Genomic DNA, 21,180 nt, shown 5'->3' with positions numbered 1-21,180 from the left:
GGGCACAGAGCTTGTAGGCAAGGTGTAGCATGTGCATTACAGAGCCATCATAGAGAAAATACTTTTCCTGGGTCCCCATGTGTCCTCTCACCTAGCCCCTTCTCTTGCCCTGAACCTGCCCTGGTCAGACATGGAGGTGCAGCACATCAGCTGGAAGGCATCACTGAGAAGACTGGCAGCTGCATACTTAGGTGGCCCCTGGACTCAAATTTCTCTCTACATATTTTCTACATTATGTCCTTTCCACTGCTGTTGAGATCCTCCTCAGAGAGACAGATTAACTGTTGTGAGGTATCAGAGCACTCAGGGAACACATCGCTTACCGCCAATCTGTACTACAAAAAGCGGATCCAGGGACGGGAGGAACACGTACCTGATAACACTTCTGGTAATAATTGCTCCAGGCCTGCCAGTAAAATAGGGGCTCATATTTCCCCAACCCTTGCAGAGATCTGTGTGTTTGTTTTATCAAGGCTGTTTGTACAATCCCTTAACATTCTCAGGCACGAGATGCTGGAAGGGACCAAGCTTCTGAAGGACCTGAACAAGAGGGCACGTCTGGAAACTTCTTGTGTTACCTCCCTGTCCACAAGGTTTGTTGCCTTTCAGTTTCTGCTGGGGGCTCGTTCCCTAGTCATTTCTCCCTTCTTCTGGGCTCTCCTAACACCACCAAGGCCTGCCTTGCTGAGTGGTAGGCTCAGGGCTCTCAGGAGCGTTGTCACCACCCACTCTCCACCTTTATCTCCCTGCCTTCATTTCCACACCGCATCATTCTGCAGTGGAGGTGCCCCATGCACACAAGGCATGGAGGTGGCTCAGGAAAGCTCATAAGCAGGACAGGGCAGTGGGAGGAATGGCAGAACAGGCCACCATCCCTATTTCTCCCTGTCCCAAGAGATGAGCATACCTGCCGTGCACTCTGGCCGACCTCAGCGTCCCATTTCCCACAGCAGAGTACGTTCCCAGCCTCTCTGGGGAGGACATCCGTGGGGACGGTTCCTGTTTCCCTGCCCTTTCAGTCATTTGGCTTCCTGAACCTGATATGATTGTTTCTTTGGGCACAGTGTAAAGATGCCAGCAAGGAACGGAAACCTCTCATGCCTCAGCAATTTATTAAGAAGGATGTTATTGAACTTGGAAACTGTTGAGCCAGTCGTTCTCTTTTCCTGATTAGGAAGATAACCCACTCATCCAGATAAATCATCCATCCAAAGGTCTTGGGCATTCTCTGAGATAATTTGGCTTCAAATTAATAAACAGCAAGGTGGAGGGAAGCAGGAAGAATATGTAGAATATATAGATGCTAGGGCTGAAGGGCTTCCAGTTTGAAGAAACTTTTTTTCTCCATTATTTCCAGCAAACTGCAATCCCTTAGAGTCCTGTTACTACTCAGAATAAATATTAACAGTAATATGGTTTAAAGCATTATTAGGATCCTTGTACAAGGAGCATTAAGACTCTTTGGGTATCCCTCATTCTGTGTCAGACCTGGCAAACTTTCAGCAGCTACTACTTTAGCGAGTCCCACTTTGGAACAGCAGCTGTCAATAACTCTTCTACTTTCTCAGCACCACGCGCCCCCATTCTTGTCTGATCGATAAATACCATTACAGTGAATGCAGGTATTACTACAGATGGTTCCTCAGCAAAACACAGGCATGTATTTTAATGGTTTGTGACTCCGGTCCCTTAAGAGAGGAAGAGCGTCCCTGAAGCTCTGAAGAGAGGATGCAAACAGTAATAAGTTGTCACCCTGCTCCAGCCCAGGAAGCAGCAGGTCTGGCTTTCTAATCCTGCTGCTGTACATCAGCTCTGCTGAGTGGTGTCAGGTATATTCAGCTGCAGCCCCAGCTTTTCCTTTCAAAAGTATGTCCTTCTTTACAGAAGCACAATACAGAAGTCAAGTCCATTCTAATATATCATCTTCAGCTGCATACAGTCGTGGCATCCCTTTCCATTTTATATTCATTGAGGCTTTGCCTGCCCAGGATCCTACAGCTATAAGAAATTGTAAAAGATGCTGGGATGGCTTGTGTGACTGAGTGTTAAAATCAATGTCTATAGCCCTAACAAAGATTGAGATGGCAGAAGCAGGCTAGAAAAAGAAAAGGTATTACCTGGTCTCTTGCTTGTGATTTTGAATTCTGATTTTCTAATTAACAATACTGAATATCAGTATTCAAATAACTGCTGCAATGACTTGGATCTGCAACAGACAGCTGAGCAACACTGGCATATGGGAGCATTGGTTATTCAAGTCTTACCTAAAGAAAAAAGAAAGCTAAGTGATTATTTAGTTTAACACATGCTGACGTTGCTGACTTAAAAATAGCTCTAGGGATTTTTAAATGTTCTAAGCAGTTTCCTGATTTTACAAATCTTAAGTCCAAAATGTTCAAAACTTGTATTTCACCTCATCCAAGTGGCTAAAGTACTGGTAGAAATGAGAGACTGGTAGCAGGCTTACAGCTTAACTGCATTGTTAAATGAAAGCAAAAGAGGTCCAAAATGGTAATGCAATGCCTTCAAGGGCATGATGCTTTAAAAAGGTCTGTTTCCTAGCCCTGAAGAGAATTGGGATTTAAATAAGAAAATATGAATAACGATTGAGAACTGCTTAAAAGAACTTACTAGTCACCAAAAATACACAACCCCCAGTAAAGAACAGCGTAATGATTTAAAAAACTACAATCAGATATAAGAAGGAAGTGGTGGTGGGTTTAAAATAAGTCAAACTTGTATAGCAAGTGAAGGAGAGGCTGGATATAAACCATAAGACAGAAATTACAGAAAACTGATGATGGAAGTGAAATGGGAAAAAAGACTGATAAAGCGTTTTTTTCTTTAAATTAAGAATGAAATGAGTCCTAATCAAGGTATTGATCCTTTATCAGTTGGAAATGTTAGATTGTTCAATAATAATGCAGACAAGACAGATGAAATCAATAAAAACTTCTGTCCAACTGCCAGGAAAAAAAAGTAAATGAAGACAACATTTTTGATGACTTGTCTATTCCTATAACTTATCAGAAGAATTAAATACCAGCTACTAAAACCAGGTATTTTAAAATCAGCAGGATGGGATACTTTACACTAAAACTTTCTTAAAAGAAAAAAAAATGCACAGGAAGTCTTGCACTATTTGTATTGATTTTCTGTACCTCTTGGTGCAAAGGAGAAGAAAGCCTGTAATCTGGCATGTTGTAAAGTCTACATAGAGAGGCATAATTGTGGTATAATTATGTCATAACTGTAATTATTCATAGCTAACTACAGACCTGTGATATGATCTCAGTCCTAAACTAAATAGTTAAATGGCTAACACAGAACACAGAGAGTAAAGACAAAAAGGAGGGAAATATAACTGGGGACAGTCACCCCTGGCTTTATAGAAAATTCATGCCATTCAACAGTGTTGATATTTTTCTCTGAGGAAACTGCACATATCATTGTTAAATATAGCAAACCTGGTACAGTATGCTTAAGATCCTGGAGGGCAGTTTCCCTTCTATCTCATGGCAATTTGATTAAAGAACTTGCTTGACATAAAAATAAGATAACAGTCATTAAATGGGCTATAAATGGCCTGTCGGACTGGTCCCAAAATACAACTGAGAAGCAGAAGTGGTTAAGTTTACAGTATGTTTGTACCAAGATCCTGTACGGCTTTGGTCTTTGCCCTCATAATATTTTTAGTCCATAACCTGGAAGAAAACAGTGACATTTGCAAAATATTTGTTAAGCCCAGAAAACAGATATATCATGAAAAGGGGGACAGCTGATCTAGTGCATCCCGGATGACACAGTTAGTTGGAAACACGCAGAGAGGGCTCGCTTTAGGGGAAGGAAGGTCATGTCTTGCACATCCACAAGGAGAAGAGCTGTAGCTCTGCTACGGAGAACTTTGTCCAGGGAAGCAATGACTCTGCAGAGGACTCCGATCTCAGGGTAGCTGAGGAGCTGCACATGAGCTCACAGCAAAACTCTGTGCTTGAAAGAGCTTATGTGACCCTTGGATGTACATGTAGGTGTGTGTATCACCTCAATACTGTTCCTGGTTTAACCTCCAGTTTTCATAATGGTCCTCCAAAATCAAAATTATTTTTATTATTTTATGTCACCATTATCCCTTCTCCATGACCCCAAGACTCAGAAAATTAGAAAAAAAAGTGCTTATTTTCTGATTCAAAAATCAGATTTTTTTTTTATGACTATCTGCTGGTTTGAACAAAGAATGTACCTTCCAGGATTGTCTTCTCACCTTGTACTGATCATTTGATATCTGAGCTCTACTCTTCTTTAGTGCATCTCCCAAAAATAATTTATGATCCATGAGGAACTCCAGGAAGCATTATCCTGGGGATTTTTGCTCATGCATTTCAAAAGCTGGTCTCATCTGCAAGCCATGTCTCATCTCTCCGTTCTGGAAAGCTAGTGCCTGTCTTTGCTATCCATACAAGAGAAACAGCATGAAGGACAAAAGCAAGACCATGTAAGAAGCAAATGGAAAGTGAGAAGACTAGAATTACTGAAAAGTAAAATAAGAACATCAAAGAACACTCAGCAGAAAAGAAATAAAGGAATAAACATGCTGCCCAAGGACAATACACATGCCAAAGTACAGCTTAGAGACAGCTTGAATGTAGACCTTGCATCCTTCAAGTTTAACACAGAAGATGCCCCACAAAGCTTTTAGGGGCATTTGTATGAAAGGGTATCATGTATCAGCACCTGAGCTGCCCATAACAGACTTGTATCTGTCTAGCATGAAGATGCCAGCAACCTCCTGCTTGTTACTGTACTGTTTCAGCTCTATTGGAGTACAAATTCTTGTCTTGGCAAGCTGTCAGTAAACCTGCAGACAGCCCTGCAAAGACTGATGAATAGCCAGCCGCTGATCACGTATCTAAAACAGACACAAAAAACCTCTTGCAAATTCTCTTGAATGCTGTTTAGTATATACATTGGCACACCTGTTGAGAGCCGCATGATGCTCCTACAAGTAGATTTTAACTTAGCTGGGAATTGGCACTTGGGTTAACAGGTCTCCTCAATGCCAAAGACTTCAGTCACTGATGAATCTCAGGTGTCAGAGGTTGGAACCACTTCATTTCCTGCAAGCCAGTCCAAAGAGCTACACTCTTTGGATGTATTGCCTATCCTGCCAAAGCAAGGGAAACCTGGAACTGTCATAGAAACATCTGTCCTGGGAAAAGTAAAGCTGCCAAGGAATTAAGGAAAGGGTATTGATTTCTGACTTTTTCATGAAAGGATGCGTGGAGCACAAGCCTGGGCAAAAAGGCAAGCAAGGAGCAATAAAGGTCTTATTCAAAAAAAAAAAAAAAAAAAAGCAGGCTTTCTGCTAGTGGAGGGAAGAGAGTAGGCTCAGACTGCAAGTTCTAGAGGCAGCGCTGACCTAGCTCACGCCCCAGAAAGAGAGAAGATAAAATTTCCATAGACTGCCATGCAAAAATGTCAAGTGCTTCTGATGATGTCCCTTTTAGGCAAGATATTTAACAGTGACAAATTAGAGACAGCCACACACAGACCACACATCCCTGACCCGCAAAATACTCTGCCACAGAACTGAGCCAGAGACCCCAAGAAGTGTATCTATCCAAGAGCACATACGGGTTCAACTACTGCATGGGCTACAGAAAGGGGAATGAGCTTCTTGGGAAGGGTTTCTATCTGAACAGCATAGCCATTGCACAGTAGGGACCGAGTGTCCCTTCTGAGTCATTAACTTGGCTATTTTGCACAGCAATAAAGCCTAGATAAGGGAACAGCCAAGAGCAGCACAGGTTGCCAGAGAGGGGTGGGGTAGAGCAGAGGTCCCTGTTTCAGTTCCTGACAAAGCGGTTCACTTTTACTCCCCACCACAAGATAGCTGCCTCAGCGGCACAGGTTATCAACGACCAGAGGCAGACCCAGTAGAAGCGGAAATAAACCCAGGGAGCGAGGCCATGACATGTTTCTGACAGGAGCCTCCAAGGCAGAAAGCTGTAAGGACTGAAGAAAGTCTCCCGGGACCCTAGCTGCATGAGCACAACCACCCTGACCATGTGCTGGCTTGCAGTGATAACATTGTGTGCCGAGGTTGGCATGCAGTCCAGGTGAAATCACAAGTGGAAACGCTTCCCACCCCGTGTGCCTCTGTGGTCACGTTCACAGCTCCTCGCCTGCTCACCATCCCTCGCCAGGCTCCACCCAGCGCTCCCCTGCACCCGAGGGAACACTTTGCCCTGCCTGGCTTTCTTCCACTAGGTTGGAGTAGCACTGGCTCAAAAGCAGCCATTGTATTTTCTTAGGAAATACCGCCACAGCTAGTACCTGCTCATGCTGCACATGAAGGCCTAGAGCCTCCACGGATATGTATTATTGTTGCCCCAACCTCCATCTGTGACAGCATTCATCTTCCCAGCACTTCTCTCAGAAGATCGTAACAGCTACATTGCTACATCAACTTTTCCACACACACACCTATGTCACAGTTCAAATCTGTGAAGAGAAAAGTAAGAAATAAAGCAAAACCCTGAAATCATGGGAATATAGATAGAGATCTGGATAGGCTAGATCAACAGGCCAAATCCAATCACACAACATTCGACAAGGCTAAATGCCAGGCACTGCACTTGGCTTCTAACAACCCCATGCAGCCGTATAGGCCTGGGGAAGAGCGGCTGGAAAGTTGCCCAGCAGAAAAGGACCTGGAGGTGCTGGTTAACAGCCGGCTGAACACGAGCCAGCAGCGTGCTCAGGTAGCCAAGTAGGCCAATGGCATCCTGGCCCGCATCAGAAATGGTGCGGCCAGCAGGGCCATGGAAGCAATTGTTCCCCATACTCAGCTCTGGTGAGGCCACACTCAGGTATCGAGTTCAGTTTTGGTCCCCTCACTGCAAGAAGGATGTTGAGCTGCTGGAGCGCATTCAGAGAAGAGCAAGGAAGCTGGTGAAGGGAGTAGAAAACAGACACATGAGGAGCGCCTGAGGGAGCTGGGATCATTTAGTGGAGAAAAGGAGGCTGAGGGGAGACCTCATCACTAACTACCTGAAAAGCAGTTGCAGCAGGGAGTGTGTCAGTCTGTCCCACATCTAGCCCATGCCCCCTTCTCCCAGTAAAGAAGGGGCCTGGTTGCTCCTGCTGGGGACACTGTCTCCTCCCACCCTGCACAGCAACACAGACCCAAACCCACAGGTGCCACCATGATGGTGGAATGGGGCTCTGAAGATGAGGAGCTGGTGGCAGTGGCAGCTCCTCTTTGAAGTGTTGGTGCTCACCTTCGCCATCCTCAGGGGCAGAGGTGGCTGCAGATCCCAGGGAATGGGATCAAGGTAGGTGCTTATACAGGAAAAAGGAACAAACAGAGAAAGCTACTTAAGCTTCAAGTAAATGAAGATTTTTGCTTCAGTAGAGAGGGAGAGCAATGGGGCTTGACTGTTTGCAGGCTGCTTGCACGAGGCAGGGTGAAAAGGAGTAACAGCTTGGGTTGAGAGGGAATGCCTTCTGCTCTTGCTCTGAATCCCAACTCACAATCCCTTACCTGCTAGCAGAGAGCCAGCCTCAGACTGTAACTCCAGAAAGCACTACCATGACCATTGAGACTCACACCTTAGAAATTTGGGTCAGAAGAAATCTTTCCCATCTCCACGAGGGTCTACTTTCTGACAAGAATCCAGCCAGAATTTAAAAGCCACCTGTGCAGAATCCTCCACAGTCCTCAGTAAGTTTCTCCAGTGATTAACTACAGACAGTTAAAAAAAAACAGTACTCTTTTCATGCCTTTTTTTTTTTTTTTTTTTTTTACAGTTTCAAATTCCAGTTATTGGATCTTACTATACTTTATTCTGCAAGAACATAAGTTTGTTCCTCATGTAGATAGATACAGACAATAGAGAAGTTAGCCTTCAGCTTTCTTTTCCCTTCAATTCTTTGACCTCTCTCACTGGAAGGCACACTTCCAACTCTAACATTCAGGCATTTTCCCTGAAACCTCTCCCATCCAGGAACCACCGACAAAAGCACTAAATAGAATACATGGGAAGTGACAATGTTAGTACTAAACGATACACACACCCGGTCTCTCGTAGAGCTATTCATCTTGAAGCTATTTACCGAAAGCTGCACGCTTTCCCCCAGCTACAGCATCATCCTGTAATTCTGTTGTCAGCCAGTGAGCCACTCCAGCCCCGACTCCTTTCTTGCCACTGCTTCCCAAGACAAACTTGCTAACTGATAAGCATAGCCTCTATTCCTTATTCTTTGGCATGTGACTTGCAACAGCTAATGTTATGCTTGGCCACATCTTTCCAAGTGATCCAGACTATAGCAGTAATGCCCTTTTTCCCACTGCTTTAGTTATTTCTCAGTCATTCCTACCGGTCAATGACTTTTGCTGTCTTTTAGATGATTGGCAGTAAAGTTCAACATCACACAGCAATAAGCGACCAACTTTGCAAAGCTAATTCCCCCTTACAATTAAATGCCTCCATCCATTTGGGAAGTGACATGTTTCCTGTAAAGTTCTAATGCCTGCCTTGCAAGAACCACTACCACAAAAGCACTGAAAACACTACACCATCACTACCTATTCCTAGTTAAGTCTGCCTTTTTTTAATCTGGTGCAATTGCTTCAAAGTAAAAGTTACCATCTGATCCACATTTCCATAGTACCTCCACTTAAGAAACGTCAGTTTTCCCTCTCCAGCTGGGACAAAAAGCAAATGATTTATGATTCTTGAACTGCTGCTAAGATCTTGCCTGTCAGAGACAAAATTTCTCACCAGAACACAGGAACACAAATAGCTTGTTCTCAAAGTGTCTGCAGTGCTAGTCCTTCGTCTGGCAAAGTTTGCACACATGATTAACTTCACTCTGTGTCAGAGGAGCTAGTCACAATGCACAGCAAAACACAGGGTTTCAGTTTTTAATGGAACTGGGGCCCAAGAAGAGGCAAAAGGGAAGGCAAAACAGAAGATTAGACAATGGAAGCTTTTCTCTATACCGCTGTAAGTACAGACCTCTTCTCAAATCTTTTCAGCTGTTGCATACACAAATATGAGTCTGAATTCCCACTGCCTGATTGCCTCAGGTGCAGTACACAAATTACAAGTAAGTAATTCCCTTACTTCCAAGGGGCTTTTTTTTTTTTTTTGAAGATTAATTACTAACCCCTAATTATACCTTTGCTGACTGGCTAACAAATGAGGTGAGGCAACACCCTTGGCTGGTGATATCCACAAGGGGGGAAAAAAAAATGGGTTATTCCATCCATGGAAAAGGGCTCGCCGGTCTGGAATCTCAGCGTGCAGGTCTCCCATATAGGACAGAGTTCCTTCCAGGAGCCTGTATCTACAGCAATGTCTACTCTTCCCCAGTTTGATCAGTGTAAACTAAGGGTCCAAGTGACAGATTTCCTTCCTGGAAATCCTTCCCAACTCCCTCCATCTGAGCTGACTAGTGCAAGAACAACTCACCTGCTAGAAGATTTCATTTGAGGTGCAAGGAACGCTTTGGTTTCCACATCATCCAAGCACCTTGTCCATTTCTGTCAGACCACACACCAGAGAAGTTATCACACTACATGCTGCTCAAGTTTGGTGCTTCTGACTGGGAGGACAGGTGTAGTTATAAAGGAAAGCAGCAGTCATGGTCACAAAACAACAACCCTTGCAACATGCTAGTAGATATTAAACCTTTATTAACATTCACTTTAGTCGCTTGACTGGGACCAGGAAACAGAGCAGTGTCTTACAAACACTTCCAAATACCAACATCTTGCACATTTTGTACCCCAAGGTATAAGAGAGGCCTATGGTAACAGACCCATGAAGGTTTCTAACACAAAGAGCCTACATGCCAAGAATTTCAGAGACCCAAGCTACAGTACCACTGTGTTCAAGAAAGCAAGAGGGGCAGGGATATACAGAACATCCATGGCTACTGCATGTACTTTATACCCTGTAAATCACAAAGTAAAATAGCAGGTATATTCTTTTGGTCATATATTCCCCAAAAGTAATAGGATGAGTACAGCCTTACTGACAGAGACTTGATACAGAGTATCCAGACCGTGCCAGAGCCACATTCATCACTGTCTCCTATTCCCACACACACAAATTAAGGACAGTTACTTAGGGGATAAAATATGATTTCACTGCGTTTGGAGAAAGTAACAGGTTTCAGGGAACCATCATTTGATGCACATGCCCCCACAGAAACCCTTAGCCTAGCTAGTTGAAAAAATATATAGTATATATTCAATGGCTGGGACATTTCTCCATTGTGCAAAGCCCTATTTTTTTTTTTCTCTCTGACCCCTCACTCACTATTTGTCTCCCTCTCCATCTTTTTCTCTTTTTGACTCCTTCCCCTTTCTGTCTCCCTCTACTTCAGTTTTACTGGGCCTTTCATTTCTTCTTCGTTCCATGTTTCTTTCTTCAAGGCTGATCTTGGATAAACCATGCCAGTAGCACTGGGTTCTCCTGTCCCTTCTCTGACTGATGGGGTTCATACCCCTCACAAAGTATATCCCAGTAGATTAGGCCTGTGTGGAAAAGCAGACGTTCTAGTTACTGTCTGATCCTTACTGCTTCATACAGGAAGAGCCTGTTTATAGCCTTCAGCCTGCAAGGACTTCTGGAATTTGAAATCCTTTCTCCTTCCATTTTCAGGGCAAACAGCTGAAGAGACTAGGAATCCTGCCTCCCCTCACAGATATCTTGGCCTTCCAGATATCAACCTTACCTTTAGATCCTGCAGCTCAGCAAATGTGCTATCATATATCCCAGTGTTTGCCCAGCCTATGCAATCTGATAGGCCACCTATATTGAAGAGAGTGATTAACATCTAAGAATGGATGGGAAGTGATCTTCCACACAGCCATGCTATATTTTTGGAAGGGCAAGGCAAAGTCACAAGGGCTTACTAAACTCTTTGATCATTTAAGCTTTTGGTTACTAAATAACCACCAGTATCCTTTCCATAAATCCATTTATTCTTAGCTACATGAATCCCCATCCCCATTTCTAGGACACTAGCTTCTACTCCTAAGCTACATCTTTCTCTCAGCTACACCATCATCTCTCAGCAGTCCCAGTAACTGATTACCCAAGTGTTCTCCTTTTTCTGGTTAATGACATGGCCGTGTACTGTACCCTCCTCTCACCTTCTGCAGCATCCCAATCACTTGACATGAGCAAGCACTAGGCCACAACCTGAAGACTGCCACTTCTAAATCCTCCTAAAAACTGGTAAGAGAATCCACTTGTTTCATGCATTTTTCATAGCTCCTCTCATTCCCCTCTCGGTTGTTACATTCACATCTGCTTCTAACTAGCCTCATTTTTAGCAAAGCACAGCAGGAGCTAGGGAAACCTCTAAATCTCCTCTAAATCTCGTGGCATTACAACATCAGGAGTACCCCCCACTTCCATTATCTCCATGTCCTGCTTTTTGTTTTCTCTGTTCCCTTTTCCTTCTCCTCCTTTCATTTTCACTGGTACAATGTGAACTGTTACACTAGGTCTACAGCAGACCTGAGCTGCTTTGTGCTGAGCACAGCAACAGCTCAGCTACTAGCCCACATCCCTTCAGTGTGGCACACTGGATAGAGTGGAGGTGATTGGTGTTGGGTGCCTCAGAACAAACCCAGCAGACACCAGAAACCTGAAAAGAAGCTGCACATAGGCTGCCCATCAGTAAACACTGATGGAGTTCATGACTTCGGAAGGACATGGACATCTCACACCTACCTGTAGGAGAGATATCCATCTCAAAGTAGGACTCACTACCTTGTTTTCTTTCCTAGCATAAGTGTGTGATTGAAAAAAAACAAACACACACACCACAAGTACACTGGTGGTGACATGACCCAACAGACCATCAATTAGTATATTTTGCAAAATTGGTTGGTAGGGAAGACTCTTGGTCTTATGTGGATGGATTACCCAACAGACAGGAAGCACAGTCCCACTTTTTACCCACATAGCAGCTTAGCCTAGCATTATGTACACTTTATTTCATATGTTCTGCCACTGAGCAGACTTCAATGTCACAGCTACCTCCACCTCAAAGAACAGCTTATTTCAGGTAATAACAGGTATTCATTTCAAGGGGAACTGGAAATTTGTCTCCAAGTTGTTGTGGTCTTGATCCTGCCTAGTATGAACAGGTTAAGCTAAAAAATTTTAAAAAAAAAATGTTGAAGTGCATGGACATACAGAGTCCACATGGAAAGGATGAAACCTGACAGAGAAGCCACAGAAATAACAGGAAGCTGAAGAACAACAAGGGTAAGGCAGTAGGACTTGGAAAGTAGTGCAAGACAGGCAGGATGCTGGGGACTGTAAGCAGCACAGTGATAACTCAGGAGAGCTGAGCTCTTCATTTAGAGGATGTAGGCAAGAAGTCAGGTTTTGGAGGGGAAAAACTGGTGGGATTTGACAGGTCCATGTGCAAAACATAGCTTGGATACAGTAAAATGTAGTAATCTGGATGTCACTGTCAGGAAGAATAGCAGAAATACTAAGGGGTGAAGAGAGGTGAGCTTGGGAAAACAGTTTTCCCAAGTTCCAGATGTTGGTACAGGATGGTGGAAGACTGGAGAAATTGAGAGAAGCTGGAACAAAGAGATAGTAGTACAAGATGTTGGACAGAAACAACAGAAAGAACAGGGGGAGAACAGTTCAAAAGTATAGGAAAGATCAAAGTTGATGGGAAAAAAATAAGAGACTCCTAGAAGTGGATGGGACAACACTAGATATTCCTGTGAGAATGGCTTTGGGATTATGGTATTGAAAGTAAACTTCAAGGTATTCAAGCAAGTATCAGAGCAGAAGAACTTGCCAAAGATAATGTGAATGCAGAAAATGCGGAAGGAGTTGTTCCATCCTGCAGAGACTGCAGCATGTGGAAATGATTACAGGGATGATTGTAGGACTAGTAATATGTAAAAGATACATAATTATAAACCACTGGATAACAGTACAGAGTAGAACTGTAGTCCAAGAAGAATATGCTGAGCACCAAACAAGATTTTCTTAATAAGATGGAAGAGTAAGAGGGCAAGTCAAATTCAAGTTTTTCATTGACTTCCACTGGAAATGAAACCTCTGTTGTCAGTGTTGATCCCTTCCTCTAAAGAAGGAAGTCTAATCTTCCTCATTTTAAGAAGTTGGTACAGTGAAGCCGAAATAGCATCTTAAGCCATGAAAGACATGAAGAACTTTGGCCCCAAGTTCTTTGATAATGTTTTCAGCACAATTTCATTTTATTTTCATAATTTTTTCTTCAGCAATTTTAGCACTGTGATTTCTCTCCAATTCAGAGAGAAGGGCAATAAGTCTACAATTATTGTTTTAAAAACATTCAGCACATTCAAGTTTCCCACTCAGAAGGGGAATTCTTCTTTGCAGACAATTGCATTACAGTTTTCATTGTTCTCCTCTTGTGGTGAGGAACAGTACAGCAGCCTAGCACTCGTTAAAAATTCTAAAGTGACATACCTGCTCAGTAGTTGCTTGTGGTTTTATATTCAGGGGTCCTTAGTAAAACCCATATGGAGAAGTGTCGCAGAAGAATCCCTGTTTGTTGCTTGCCTGCAGAAAATAATATATATATATATACACAAACACACATATATATATGTTTTGTTTTGTTTTTTTAAGATTGCTGAAGGCCTGCAGGTAGAAATTAGATATTCAAAACTAATATACACTTTTAGCAATAATTCATAGTAGCATAAAAACTACTTGATGCCCCAAGAGAGAAATACAGAATTTCTGGAAAAGAAAAGCAGAAAACCCCATGCATTCCTTCCCACTGTCATGGTGTTTATAACTCTAAGCACTACCATACTGCAATCACTTCAAACAGCTTACACTTCCAACTCCACGAGGTACTGAAAAGCAATAGTTATCCCAACTTCATCAAACCCCTATTCTAACACAAAATTCCTGTGCTGCCATGCCAATCATATCAGCAGGTCAACACATCTGGTGTTCAATACATCTTGGAAGTTATTCTGCCCGAGTCTTGCTTCAGGTTAGAGCCTTTGCTTTATTACCGTGGTCTGGATCGGAGTCCCACACCAGTTGTCGGCTGCAGGCAATTCAGGCTCTCATGCTCTGCAGCGTTTTCTGCAGAGCTGCTCAGGAGATTACACCAGCGATGGCATTTTATCAGTACTGCTACGAGGTGAGTGCAGACATGATAAGGAAGTGTTAAAAGTCAACGAGGTGCCATTGACAAGGATTGAAGCTGGGCTCGCGCTTCCCCACCAATCATGTGTGCGCTGATGTTGTGCAGTCCAGTCGCCTTCTCACCAGCTGCTGCTTTGGCAGGCAGCACATTTCACCTTCTCTTTTTGGTACGCAACCTCCTGCCGAGTCAGCCAGCTCATCTCCACTGGAAGTGGTCACTGCGTTTCTTAAGAAACCCATACAGGTTCACTGGTGAGCAATAAAGAGAATTTTCATTATTTAAATACGCTGATAAAAGGATAAGCCAGTTGCTTTAGCCCCTCTCCACCACACCCTACCAGAATGGAAGCCTCCCTTTGAGAGATCTGCTTTCCCAGACAAGCATTCACATGCTCTGCCTGGAGCTGAGCAGAACCTCCAGCAGCATGCCTGGCATTCAACCCACAGAGATTAACCCCACGCACAAGCAAGCCCCAAGGCTTAGGAAACCTGCTGTGACTAATGGCTTGATTGGGACCTAAGACTTTTTCCTCCAGATTTTCAGGAGCAGTTGAAGAAGCCCATAAGAAATTCATTTCTATTGTGCAACTATTGGCACAATCCCCAAGCTGCAAACTGTGCAAACAGCCAGCAAGCCATAGGCTTAATCACACCATGCAGCAATGCACAATGTTAGAGCCAAAAAAAAAAAAACAAACAGCCCCATTCTTGCCATGGTGACCATAGTCTCTGCAGCATGACAACAGAGTTGGCCTAAGTAGCCATGGTCAGTCAAAGTATTTCAGAACAATTTGAAACTCAACAATCTCTCCCATAAAGCCATGTAATAAGTTGCCACTCAAATACCAAGGGCACCTCCACCAGAACTGCTGCAGCTGATATCCAGAAGCTCAAGCAATAGTGCTCTGGGGAAACAACCAATTTGCAGAATTAATACAAACACACTAGCACACAGCAAGCACCAACAGCCATTACAGTGAGCTAAAGGACTCCATTATATTCCTGTGGGACAGGTGTGGTTGCCACAAACAGCCCCCTTCCCAGCTGGTACCAATGAAATCCTTACCAGAAGCCTCAGTGCAGAGGCCAAGGTCTCAAAGAAATCCTCAGCTGACCTCCCTGAGGAGGCCCTGCCTTTGTGAGGCTGAGGAAAACTGAGTAGATACAAGGAATGCTGTATCTTGCTGGTTCTTTGACATTCTGAATTTACATTCACAGGGAGAAGAGAGATGTTTCTTCTTGGTGTGTCTTTGCTGGAAAATGCCTTCTGAGACATCCATGCTTTCTGTTTCTTAGATGCTAGGGGCAAGAAGAGTCTTTCACTATTCCTCAAGAATCGATACAAATGTGTATTTCACCTTGCAAGCAGTAGGAAGCACAGCAGCACAGCAGAGCCCCCTTTTCCTGATCTTTCCCTGCTCACTGCCAGGGGAGCAGGCACATGGATTAGTGGTGAGTGCTCAATGTCAGGGACAGCTCTCACCACACTATACGATGCTACCAACTGGGAGCCCTGGTCCTCCCAGCAGCTGGAGGGAAGACAGTGGTAGGCACCGCTCCCTGGATACTCCCAAAAGAGTTACAGATCAAAGCATATTGCTAACTGGGAATCCTTCTTTCCCAGGAGAAACAGATTTCCAATACAGAAAGTCAGAATTCACTGGGCACTCTGTCTAAGGCCACCAGCCATGGCTGTAGATGTTCCAGCCTACAGCAAGGGTAGGGCGGCAGGTGGCTGCAAGGTCCCCTGGTGCATTCTCTATCAGGAATGTAAATGCCATGCCCTCCATCCTCCCTGTCTCTGAATGCAAGCCTGCCTGCAGGAGCGAGCCACCAGCCAGGCTTCCCCTGACACCTGACAGTGCTGTGCGTCCCGTGAAATGAGCCTTCACTGTCTGGACTTTCTCCCTCCCTTCAGCGTTATCAATGTCCCAGAATTGCTCCAGAATTTAGCAATTTCAAAAGCAAATATTTACATATATAAGGGAAGAAGAATTTATTGAGAACTGTTTCTCTCCCTGCTGCCAAGGCAAGCTGGCGGTGGCTTGTGCCTTGCCATGGCAGCCCGCCTCCTCCCTGTGTGACCCTCCCCGCCATCTTGTGTCTGGCAGCCATTTTCTATGGCCTCTCTGTGGGCAGGGTATGGCTTGCACAGGCAAGCAGTGAGCTCTGGAAGGCTGTTGGCTGCTGAGGAAACAGAGAAGTTGCTGGTTGACACAAATACGGCGTTAGCTTGCCAGCTAGCCCTGCTCACTGCTAAGGGAAAGTCTGGTCTGGGTGCCCCCGCACCAGCTGTTCAGACCCTGGCAGTGGTCTTACGGTGCTGGCCACAGGGAGCTGGGCTTTGCTGCCCTTGTCCTTGCTCAGGGCTCCTGGTGGGCACTCTCAACTCCCTTTTGTCCTTGTCAGTGGTCTTCAAGTGATTTAGTCTGTGACCTAGCAAGCCCTTGAGAGCACGTGGCTTTGTAAAAATCCTGCTCCTTCCTGGTTTTGTCTGGAGCAGAAGCACCTCAGTTTGGGTTGCTCACAGCATGTCTGCTCCCAGCCCTGGACAAGACCTGCAAGTTTGCTGGTCTGGCAGGTTTCCCCCAGTGTTTTCCCAAGCAGTCGCCCAACTCTGTTTGAGCTTCAGGGAGTTCAGTTTGGGGTGAAGGGTAGGTCAGCTCTTATCTGGTATCTACATGTGCAAGTGTAACCCTTACCAGTTCCCTTTACAGCTCCAAGAGTTCCTGCCTGGCGTCGCAGTGAGGACCACGCTTTCCCTCTGTGCTGGGGCCTTTCATCAGGAGTCAAGCAGTGCCAAAGAGCCACAAAGATTTCTTAGAGACTCGACAGCTTTAAGGAAAATCCTGGGGGCATCTATGGCCTTCCTCCTTGGCAGCCTTTGATGCAGGGCCCAGGGCAAGGAGAAAGCACAGGGCCACCGGCTCCCTGTTTCAGGCTGGCCAGTGAAGCCCAAGGGTGACTCGGAGCTATGACAGGAGCTGAGTAAAGCCTTCAGTGGCCTGCAGGTCCTGTGAGATTGAGAGATTACATAAAGCCACTCCAGCCTCCTTCTCCTTCTGGAAAGTGCTTGTAGTACAGCTGAGGTGGATTCAAGAGCTTGAGCTATAGGATCTTGCACAGTTTGTTTTAGCAAATACTGTTGTTGTCAATTTTCCAAATGTCTGTTCACACACAGACTGTCCTAGTACCTTGCCAGGGCTCCAAACATTCATCTGCGAAAAAACTTACTAGGAAACTGCCTGCATTCTTGCCTGTCCTTGTGACCATTTTAAAACCAATCACATAAACAGGAGCCCACATGGAAATATAGGTGTCAAAGATTTAGTTCTCCAAAGGCCTGTAGAGGTATGTGACTATGGGAATCCCGCTTAAACCACTGCCACCTTCTTCTAACCACAGGATATCATGCTCAGTAAAAAGTCCAGACCGGCAAATCCTATTTCCATCCCCCTCTGGTAGAGGCTACCATAGGACAAAGACACTGAAACTGAGTGGGGGTGGATGGGAAGGGAATAGCACAGCAGGCAGAGACAGTTGGTCCCATGTGTTTTCTTTCCTTAAAGATAAAAATTTACACGAGTCAAATGAAAAATCAGGAACAATGCAGGAATTTTAAAGAGGCCCAGGCTGCCACCTGACTCAGCGTCTAGGCAGGATATTGATTAGCGAGGCTATTCTTTATTCCTCTGCTATTGTTTAAGCATGGGCTCCCTCATGACAGCAACAGGCGTGGGAACACAGCAGCTTTGGTGTTAAAAAGTGCTTTTATCACTGAGCTGAGTAGAGGGGTCTCTGGGAACCAGAGATGGTGTGTCTGATAGTGAAGGAAAGGCATTCAAACCAAGAGCCTTATTCTGAGATCTCTAGGGCCGATCCTGCATTTCTTTTGAGTTGTGTTCAGGCTCCAGTGAGTTCAGAGAGGTGCAGAAAGAAAACACCTCTGCCACTAAAAATTCTTGGATTTTTCCTTGAGCCGCAGTAGCTGCGAGGATGGCAGTTCCTACATACTTACTTACCCAAGTTATAAATAAGCCATTGGGTTCAGTAAACAGTGTAGCACAGCACAGAGAACAGGCTCATCATCGACCAAGCTTCTTTAACATGTGTGAGCAGGTTTTTGCAAGCCAGGTTGGGCTCCAGCCTGCAATGGCCACCACAAGAATTCAACAGAACCAGACAAATATGTGGTCACTTGCATCATTTCCGTTTAAACTGTCCATGTGCTGGCATCCTGCCATTCAGAAAAGCACGAGTTTCTACCAAATGAATTAATGGACAATTATACAGTTTCCTGGTAGCTCCAGTCTTTGGTTCCCTGGTAATTCTCCATGCACTAAAAAGCAACACGCTTCAGTACTTGAAAACATCCAATTTGATTGAGTAGAGGGCAAACAGTGACCACCAAGCAGGTTTTCAGCCAGCCAAAGTATTTCTGCCTCCCATCAGAGATGTACGGCTGGCTACTGATTTTATATTCTCTGCGGGTTTGTTCTTCACTTGCATTAGAATCTCAGATGTGACCTCATATATATATATATATATATGAGGATCTTTGTTTTCATCCACCCTTAAGATAAAAATGAAACTCCTTCAGGCACTGACCGGAGAAATATCAGCATGTGAATTCACTTCAAAGACGGGGCACTGCAAAGTGGACTGTCAGACATAGGACATGTTCTTTGTAGACACTAAACTTGTATTCCAGCATCTAGAAACACTCTACAACATTGCTCCATGTGTTTGTGTAAGCATGCACAATTTGGTCAAAGTGTGAGCATACCAACTTTCTCTGTAGGCTTTCATGATTCAGTATCATTCTTTCCAAGTATTTTTAACTTTCCCAAGGTTTAAAACCAGTCAGGATTCAGACAAGATTCTCCTACTTCAGTCTGTAACAAACGGACAACCAATGGACAATGCTTTTTTAATTTTTATTTTTTATTTTTATTTTTATTTTTAGGTGATAGCCCTCCTTCTGCAAGAACCATGTTAGCACAAAAATACTGTTTTTCAAATATGGACTTTCTCTGATGCTATCTCAGGACTATTTATATTGTTATTTATTGCCTTGGTTGCCTGCTGCCTCCATGCCAGCTTGGACTCAGTGCCTAGTAGAGAGCAAGCTATGCCCCAGACTGGTAACCTGAAGCCCAGAGGCTGGCTTGCTCTGCCCATACAAACACCATAGACACTACAGGCTGTAGACACTCATCTCTTTGAAAATAACCCCAGCTCTATCACTGACCCACACATCAGTCCAGACATAAACAAAACATCTTCTGCATCAGCTCATAAGCTTAGTGAAGATGTTGATTATGGCCTTATCCACATATTTTGGCAGTCACGAGTTGAAGAATCCATCACCTTACCCATTATTCCACAGTCCAAAAGGCAATCCAATAAATGTAGCAGGTTGCAATTTAAAGGACAGCTCATCTCTCCTTGAGCTCAGTGGTGCAGTCATATTTTCACTGCTTACTTTCTGACCTTCTTCCTCTTCCAAACCTAACTTGCTCTCAGACAGTGGATATATATCTATAATTCACAAGCTATTGGGACCGAGGCACAGGCTCCAATATGATCCTGCTATCCTCGGTACTGTTTAACTGTCAGCATGTTCTCTGGCAATTTCTCTCCAGGCCACTGATGCTCTCCTAAAATGGACCAGATGCTGGCCTGACTAATAACGGCTCCCACAGTGCAGCATGGACAAAAGCACCCTGCTTGGGGTCTGAGAGAGGGAGTGGAGAGGCAAGCAGACATACGCTGTGCTGTTTGTGAGCAGAGCAGTCTCTCATCAATATTTAGTCTTCCAATCACAGTCTTTCAGGTGAACACAGCTTTGTTGCACTTGGAAACAAAATGTGAGTTCCCATCCAGTTCAATACCTGCACAAAGCAAGCCACAGATCACAATCGACCTCTTTGTGGATTCCTGTAATGCTGGTCAATTTGCTTACACAGCTGCAGGCTACTATTTCACATCACTTCAGTAGCTGAAAGATAATCTTGTGTCAGTCCTGTGCTGGAATTTCTGTGTGGTTCCACTTTTCAAAGTGGAAAATAATTTATTTTAACCATGTGACACAATTTCTCAAGGTTTTTTTTTAGTGCAATCATCTGAGAAGAGGAGGAGAAATGGGAAGGATTGCCTGGGTGGAAGGAAAGTTGTGTGGCCTGGATTAGAAGGGATTTGACTGGAAGATTGGCTTGGATTTGCCCAGACCTGTTAGACAGGAATGGGAGACCTCTTCTCAAAGGTTTTTTGGAATGAGAGCGTAGGGAGTGCAAGAGAGAGCAACTCATGTTAGCAGTATGGGCCAGCCCCAGTATCTTCAAGAGAAACATTGAAGTCTGTTGTTAGATTTACACTGGATTGTAGCATTTGTGGAGAGCTCCAGCTTTAAGAGCCTGATGGCATTAAAAACACCAGTAATTCCTCTCAAGGCAGCATTCCTCATGTTTTCCCAACAATTTGGGAACTGCAAAGAAGTGCAGATTTCTCAACTCAGTAATTGAGATGTTGCCTCAGCATTTTTTCTATCAGCATACTTCAAAGCTCTTTAGATTTCCTCCCCCAGTGCAGCCATCCATCCTCTTCCAGCAAATCTCAGACCTTACTGATTATTACCAATAAAATTATTGATGTTAGAAATGCTGACTCAAGAAGATGAGGCTATTTAAGAACGTTTTAGCAGATGTTAGTTGAGTGATACTGCATCATTTCATGCAGCACATTGCAAAACCTCTCTCTTCCCTGCTGTGTTCAATTGTTACTTTCCCTGCGAGAGAAACTTGTTTCTTCACAAAGCTGGCCTGAGAGGAAAGTGTGGGAAGAGTGTGGGAACAGCAGACAACATCAAGGCTTCCCATTTTTCTGTTCGCTGGTTCTTGTGAGCAATATTGCTTGGTTTTTAACTGCTGCAACTCTGAAGGGTTCTTTCAGAGGGCACATTCCGTGGCGTTCCTGGTTT

At 44.3% G+C, this 21,180-nt stretch overlaps 1 protein-coding gene across 11 annotated transcripts in view; it reads right to left on the bottom strand.

Moving 5' to 3' along the window:
• The window catches only part of GJA8 (gap junction protein alpha 8), a 57,889-nt gene that overhangs the window by 16,215 nt on the left and 20,494 nt on the right, over positions 1-21,180 (bottom strand). For 6 of the 11 annotated variants that reach the window (XM_072025575.1, XM_038184664.2, XM_021271022.4 and 3 more), the window contains 3 exons: positions 15,048-21,173; positions 14,066-14,450; positions 13,506-13,598 (listed from right to left, as the gene is read on the bottom strand). The gene's annotated coding sequence lies outside the window, so the exon portion shown is untranslated. The other 5 variants (XM_072025599.1, XM_072025607.1, XM_072025579.1 and 2 more) reach the window with 4 other exon arrangements.

The sequence above is a fragment of the Anas platyrhynchos genome, chromosome 1, assembly GCF_047663525.1.
Source record: "Anas platyrhynchos isolate ZD024472 breed Pekin duck chromosome 1, IASCAAS_PekinDuck_T2T, whole genome shotgun sequence".
In the NCBI taxonomy this organism is placed as follows: Eukaryota; Metazoa; Chordata; class Aves; order Anseriformes; family Anatidae; genus Anas; species Anas platyrhynchos.
Note: the sequence above shows the minus strand (reverse complement) of the source record. Positions and strands in the feature narration are given on the sequence as shown.